We start from the raw sequence: 7,866 nt of genomic DNA on the forward strand, positions 1-7,866 counted from the left end.
AAGGAAAGACAAGAATAAACATTTCTATGCCAGTCCTTTCTGGCCTCAGGTTTTAAGGATGATGAAAGCCCCTGACTCTCAACAGAACACAGACTTTGTGCACAGGAGCCTGAACCAAACGGGCTGACTGGACCAGCAGGGGAGAGAGCTACTGGGCTTAATTCCGGAAAGCTGAGATGTTATCAGCAGCAACCATGCCGGTTCCTCTTCTCTTAACTCTTTACTTTTTAAGCAATGGACCTGATTTACTGTGAATTAAGTTCTTTCTAGACATGTAAGCTGAAACGAGATAATTACCCAGACATTTAAACTCAAAACATTGCTCCCTATTTCTGGTCAAAGCATTTTCCCCTCCATAATTTAGATTTTTTTCCTTTAAACCATGCTTCATGCGTTCTAAAAGAGGGAGTTGACACAGGTAGGCCTGGTATGCAAAGCCCTGCCCTGGACATCCAGTTCCATGCTTCCATTGTTGGCTGATTTTCAAGACATACCAGAAAAACTTTGTTTCTCTTTCTGTAAAATGGAGATAGACTCGTGTACGATTCCTCATTTCTTCTGCCCTCAGAGATGAGTGCATAATTAGCCGTAGGTTCCTCTGGGCTTGGTGAACTTCCCTGATTCCCCTTCAGGGCTGAGGCTGCCACCCACGGCTGCCACTCACAGCTGAGTCTCTCCCAAGACTGGCACTCAGCTGGAATGTGTCACTTTGGCCAAAGTCACGCTCTCTTCCAAGAGAGAGCCCACATCCAAGAATCAGTCTGTCCATGCGGAGGTGCGAAGGCCCAGCCCCCTTTCCTCCTCTTAGGACAACTTCAAAGGGCCCTCTCAGTTCCAGAGCTCCTTTGGGGACCTGCTGAGGTTTCTGTTGTGACTGCCCAACTTCTTCCTCTATTCAACCCTGTCTTCATGCCCCCAAAGTTCTTTTTCCTGAGGGCTCTCCCCAGTAAACCTCTTGCACGCAAATCTCAGTCTCTTTCCTGGGGAAGCTGACCTGAGACACAGTGGAGAATAAACCAATACCTATCAATTCTTGGAGTTTATTAGAGGTAGGAATCTTGGCATGGCACATAACTGACACATTACTTCCCAAGTTTTATCTATAGAAATTATAGATCAAGGATACAAAAACAGAGGGGAGACTAGCCTTCTTCAAACAAATAAGCACAGCGGAATCAAATCAGGAAAGGGTGGGAAGACACACGAAGGGGCTTTTAGGAAAGGTTTAGTCTAGAGGGAGGGAGTGTCAGAAAGTCAGGAAACATACATCTGGAAAAAGCAAACCACACTACCATCTGGGTGGGGCCAACACTGGGCAGATGCTGGTTCCTCCTCTCTACCCTGTCCCCACTTTCCAGACCCATCTCCAGACTCGTGCCTCCTACAGGGGAGGCAGACCTAATGGGTTTTATAGGTCAGTCTTTGAGCAGCACCGAGCCTATGGTAGTTTCTTTTTCCTTTTCCTTTTAAAATTACATCTGCAATATATGAATATATTCTTCTTGTAAAAACATCAACAGAACAGTCATAGCCAAAACCCCTGCACTGCTGTGTCCCCAAACCCACTTCCCTATTCAGAGAGAACTATTATTGTCCATTTAGGATGTATTTTTCTAGATGTGCTTCTATCCATTTACACATACATATCCGAATGTGTAGAAATGTGTGGTTTTGTGGGTATACACATTTAAGATATAAATAGATTACACTGTGCATATTGTTAAACAATTCACTTTTTCACTCCATATGTCTTGAAAATCTTTCCATGTCAGTGCTCAGCGTACCACTTCTTCTAACTGCTGCAGAATGTCCCTACTATGACCATCCCATGCCTTATAAAGCCATGCCTTTTCTAGAGGACATTTAGGTTGTTTCCAGTGTTATGCTTTTATGAACAGTGTCATAATTAACATTTTTGTATGGCTTCCTCATTCATAAGTGGGAATGTTTCTCCAGGTTAGCTGTCGGAAATAAAATGCTGGGTCAAAGAACATACACGTTTTAAAATTTGATGCAACCTAATTGCCCTCCTAACCCTGGATATTTTTTTCTCTTTTTTTCCAGTTTATTGAGATATAATTGACATATAACATTCTGTAAGTTTAAGGCATACAATATGATGATTTGATGTACATATATATTAACACAGTAAGGTTAGTTAACACATCCATCACCTTACATAATTACTATTTTGTTGTTACGGTATGAACACTTAAGATCTACTCTCTTAGCAACTTTCAAACATACAATACAGTATTGTTAACTAAGGTCACCATGTCGTACATTAGATCCCCAGAACTTAACTTTCTTATAACTGGATATTTGGACCCTTTGACCAACATCTTCCCATTTCCTCCTCCCCCAGCCCCTGGCAACCACCAGTCTATTCTGTTTCTATGAGTTCAGCTTTTTTAGATTTCCTATATAAGTGGAATCTTACAGAATTTTTCTTCTCTTTTTGATGATAGCCACTTTAACAGGTATGAGGTGATACCTCATTTGGTTTTGATTTGCATTTCTCTGATGATAAGTGATGTTGAGCACCTTTTCATGTACTTGTTAGCCATTCGTATGCGGTCTTTGGAAGGTTCTCTTTTTTATTCCTGAATGGCAGGAATTGTTTATATACTGAATATTAATCCTTTGCCTGTTATACATACTGCAGATATTTCAATATGTCATTTCTTTTTACTTTGAGATATCTCTGATTGCTCCAAATTTTGGATTATGCTGCCCAGGTTTTTAGTCTTTTTTTTTCCTTTGTGGCCTCCGTGTTTTTGTACCTTAAGTAGGTCTTTCTGACCGCTGTGGTTATACGCGTGTAAAAACCTTTTACTGAAGTTGCAGTGAATTGGCACTGTCTTGTAGGCCAGAATCTGCTTGGCCATAGACATTTAGGAAAGAAGCCCATGTAGGGTGGTTATGATCTGGAGACCCACAGCTCCTCCACAATTTTCTAGTCTTAGGAGGACAAGGAACAGAAGCATGGCTTGTGGATAGTCTCCACGGCCATAAAACAAGTCTAGACAGAGTGCTGCCCACTTCACCCCAGAAGGCTGCAGACAGTGTGAGGCTGCCTTGAAGACCGAGTTTTGGAGAGCTCCATCCCCTCCTGCCCAAAGTTCTTGGCATGCTCAGCAGTCCCAGAACAATGCAGGTGTGCATAGCAAGAGAGGTACTTTTAGGATGTGCTGCCAAGTAGTAGCAAAAGCAGTCACAGAGTTGTAAACGCCTATCATCACGAGGGCTCGCTGAAGTATCTGCGTTTGTAATGCACCGTGCTAGGTAGTGTGCAAAAAAGAGTGATGACTGCCCCTCCACAGAGGTGCATTAGAACAAAATCAGACAGATCCATCATTGAGTCCATAATGCACCATGCTAGGTAGTGTGCAAAAAAGAGAGATGCCTGCCCTTTTAGATATTGCCCCCTCCACAGAGGTGTATTAGAACAAAATCAGACAGATCCATCATTGAGTCCTAGCTCTGCCCTTTCGAAGCTATGGAACTGCAGATAAACTGGCGATCTTCTGAAGGCCTTGATCCCTCCTCTATAAAATGGGCATTATCCTGGCTTGTGAGGAAGTGCGTGCTGTGAGGCTTGACGAGTTTGTGAATGGGAAAGCGGGTTGTAAGTGCCCTAAGAACTATAGTATTGTTGGGGAACACATGGAGAAGAAGACATGGTCTCTGTCCTCAAGGAGCTTGTGATATGCATGAACAGAAACAGGAAACAACACAGGACAGGACAGGAAATGTCAGGTTGTCAAGTTGTATGGAAGAAAGTGGAGAAGGGTCCAGTGTTCGGGTGGTCTGAGTGCAATCCAATTTGTGGTTGTGATTTTATGAAAGTTGCCAAATGTCTTTTGTGTGAAATGCAGTGAACCAATCCTTGTGAACGGAATCTGTTTGTCCCACTTTGTTTTGAAGGACAGTGGAGCATCACCTGGGCAGCTTCTGTCCCCTGACTCCTCACTCTAAGGGAGACTTCCTTTTCCTTTGATTTAACCTTAAATACCTGCAGGGCTTTTATCCATTGCCAAGGCTCTGACAACCATCACGAAGTGATCCTGTGAGAGCGTATGAATATCTGACTAGTAATCACCAAATAGGATTCCGAGGGAAAGGCTGAGAAACTGGCTGCTGGGGTCTTAATAACAAAAATATAATGTGTCCTATGCTGAGTCCTCTCAGTGGGAATTCAGTTTTGCTCCATGCTGCATCCCCAAAGAAGTACAAATGATCACGAGAGAAGGAAAAGACACTGAGGAAGGAGAGAGGGGTTGGGATGATGCTCTCAGGTGCAGCTCGCTGCAGTCGGTGTGTGGGGCTGGCCGTTCTACTGTGGTCGACAGACAAGAGGCCTGTGACTGGTCTGTGTGTTATTTTGCCTTTGCTCAGCTGTAGCCCAGTGCAGTGAGGACACAGGGTCTCCAGTCCATCTGTGAATGGGCCACTTTACTCTCCAAGACCAGCTGCCTAATAGATAGATCCCTGGCCTTCTTTACAAAGGGCAGCGGTTGCTCGGTCGCCTCTGGACAGCAGTTCGAGGTAGAGCTGTTTGCAGGGCCTAGTGCAAAATGAAAATGCGAGGCCCTTGCTTAAAAAGCAGGAAAGAAAAGTGCTACTAAAGATACTAAAATATAAAATTTTTTCTTTTAAAAGTCATGTTACTTATAAACATAATAAGCATAATAGTATTACATGAATAATAGTGTAAACTTCCAAATGCAAAAAAATAATGTTTTTGGTGTCATAGCATATATAATACAAAAAACAATAATTTTTTTTATTAATGTAATATCTTGATCATAACATTTTTATGGTTTGCTTTTTTGCAAATTCATTTATTAGGTCATCAAAAATTATACTTTTAGCAACTTACAGTTTTTCAATTGATATAATTGAAAGTGACATTAGTCACTCTTGGCAAATGCAAGATCTCAAATAATTTTGATAATTGTTAATTTTGTGAAGGATCTTCCTGCTGGTACAACTGTTACTGGAAATGTTAGGTATATTTTAGGTTGGGACAACAGTAGGGTAAATTTTTGGTAAATTATTTCAAAATAGAAATTTTAGTACATCTAGAGTTGATGATCAGCTTTATGTAAGTCTGAATTTAATTTTAAATATAAATTTATACAATGACATTTTAATGTTTCTTCTGGCATTTTCTGTAACTTAGAGAGGTCAGACAAGAAATTGAAAGCAGTTTGTGATGTGTATATAATTAAAAATGTTTATTTATACATTTATTGCTTTATCTTCTTTTATAAGAAAAATTAAGTTTTAAATTATCTTTCTTATTAATAATTGGCTTACCTGAAGCTTCACATGAAAATGTTCTTCCCGTTGAATGCAATGATCTTTAAATTTACTCTCTATTTCTAGGCCTGTGGATATATACTTTGCAGTGCTGTGACAGTTTTCAAAGCTAGAGATTCTGAACTTTTTAAAGAATCCTAATAACTCTCCGATAGGTTTTATTGCGATGTCCATGGGCACGTGTTATTGTGTAGTAGTTTGCTGACGCAGTTTACTGCCTGAGCACTCACCGGCAGTTCCTGTCCAGTGCTCAGACTTATTATTTGTACAGATGCCGTAGGGATGAGCTCTGGAGACGGGTGGGCACACTGGCCTCCCGTCACCGTCCTGGTGCTGCTTCCGTGAGGAGACACTCACTCTTCTGGGGTTGTGGCCCCTGTATCATCAGTTCCTCTGCTGCAGCCACCACCCCTGCCACTAATCTGAGCTGATATCTGGGCCTGGCTGTCCCTTCTGCTTGCTGCCTGCTGTGCCCACAGGTCTGATCGCGTGTGTATATGCAGTGTTGCCTGCATATTTCCTCTGCTCACACATACGCTTTGTCGTCTCATCAGACTTTGCTTACAAAACACAAATTCCAAGATAAACTTATTAAGAATTTCAGGATAGGGGCCACAGAGCATTAAACCAAATTTGAGAACAGGGCCTTGTGTGACTGTACAGGTTGCACACCATGGTGTCTGCTCCGATTCAGGTCATGTGTGCAAACCTCGGTGTGGAAGCAGTGCCGCCTTTGTAGAAAGTACTCTAAGTCAGGGGACCCATAAAAACCAGGACCATGTTCTGAAAATGGAAACCCAGCATATCCCAAGTTGTAAAATAGGGGCACCATACTGATAAACAGCTTGAAAGACTTATTTTCGCAGGGTAGAGAGGAAACCATTTCTAAGTAACTCAAGTTATTTGCTCCCCCCAACGCTGCCCCAAGATCTGGTGGCCGAGGCCTAGTGAGAGGTCAGCTGAGCCCCGGAGGTGACCACTGCCTGGTTCTGAGGTAGCAGATTTCCCACTGATGCCTAACTATCATCACAGCCCTCATCCTCCCAGCCGTGGAGAAGAATGTTCGCTGGACAAAGAAACAGGAGACAGGAAAGCAGACCGGGCCTTATATCCTGGCAAGATGACTGGTACTTGTTTTGATCCTAGTACAAATGCTTTCTTCAGTGTGGCATGCAAGTTCTCTGAAGATGGAAGTAGGATTTCTCTCTTCATTCAGGATTCCAAAAATAAGACATGTTCAGTAGTTAAGCTGGTGCCTTGGAAAGATTTTATAACTTTATTCTCATTACAAAATCAACTGCAATTTTTAGAGATAGATGTTGACTTAGAAAATACAGATAAGTGAAAATAAGAAATCCCACCTAGTAGAAATAACCACTGTTAAGATTTTGACATAAGCTCTAGCAATCTTTTCGTTTTTCTGTATGTATTTCAGAAAAAAAAGTTAACTACAGGAAAGTACAGGGAATAATGTGACAAACACACATGTGCCCCATATCCTAAATGAATATTTTGACATTTTGTCTTACTTGCCTCAGATTATTTTATATGAAAGAAATAAAATATTACTGATAAAGTTCACGTCCCTCTGCTGCCCCACTTGACTCCTGGCTTCTTGTATTTCCTCTATTAAAACTGTCATCCCGTAACCACCAGTCTAACTGCAGGTGAGTTCTTGCAGACTGTCAGCTCTGTGAGAACGGGTGTGGGGATTGTCTCCTTTACTGCTCTCTGCCTAGTGTCATGTACAGTATCTGCCAGAGAAGATGAACAATAGGTATGTGGTGAATGAGTGAAAAAATGTCTTAGGACATGGAGCTGTTGTGTGGGATTTGCAGCTGGTTCTGCATTCCTGTGCTTAGTCTGTTGGGGAAGGTGTCGTGCATTGCACTTTTGTACTGGGAGTGTTTGGTCGGGTGGCCCCATGGGAATTTTCCCAGCTGTCCTGGTGGCCTCCTGGGTTTCCTTGTTGATTGAGTCATCCCTGAGTGGAGACCCTTGGGACTCCTGCAGTTGGATGCAATGTCTGGACCAGCCGCTGCCTAGAGCTACGTGGGTGTGATCTGGAGACCAAGCTTGTCTTAATCTCTGGGCAAGGCTGCTGACAATAAACAAGCTTCTCTCCCAGCAGCTGTTGACAGTCGCCTCCCACACAGCCCTCCGAGCCTTGCCCCGAGATGGCATGACTCCCTCCCAGTTGCTCTAATAATAACAACACTATATTCTTAGCCAGAGCTCAAGGGCTTCACCAAGACAGATATTTTTCATTTGCCTTAGAATGGGAGTCAGAGGCGCATAAGAACACACACACACACACACAAAAACTCATTGGACATTTATTTAACCATCTTTATTTGTTCAGGTTCAAGTGTTCTAATTTTCCCTGCTCATCTTCTGGCTGTTGAGCAATGGAAACGGGGCAAGCAAATTGGAGGAACAGTGAGGTGTCAGGTCCAGGCATGGAAGGCCCTTCAGGATGCATGGGCAGGTGGGGGCCGCCAGGCTGGCCTGGGCTCTAGCTTCTCTGGGGCTGTCAGGGCC

This window comes from Pteropus alecto, unplaced genomic scaffold (assembly GCF_000325575.1).
Source record: "Pteropus alecto unplaced genomic scaffold, ASM32557v1 scaffold131, whole genome shotgun sequence".
In the NCBI taxonomy this organism is placed as follows: domain Eukaryota; kingdom Metazoa; phylum Chordata; class Mammalia; order Chiroptera; family Pteropodidae; genus Pteropus; species Pteropus alecto.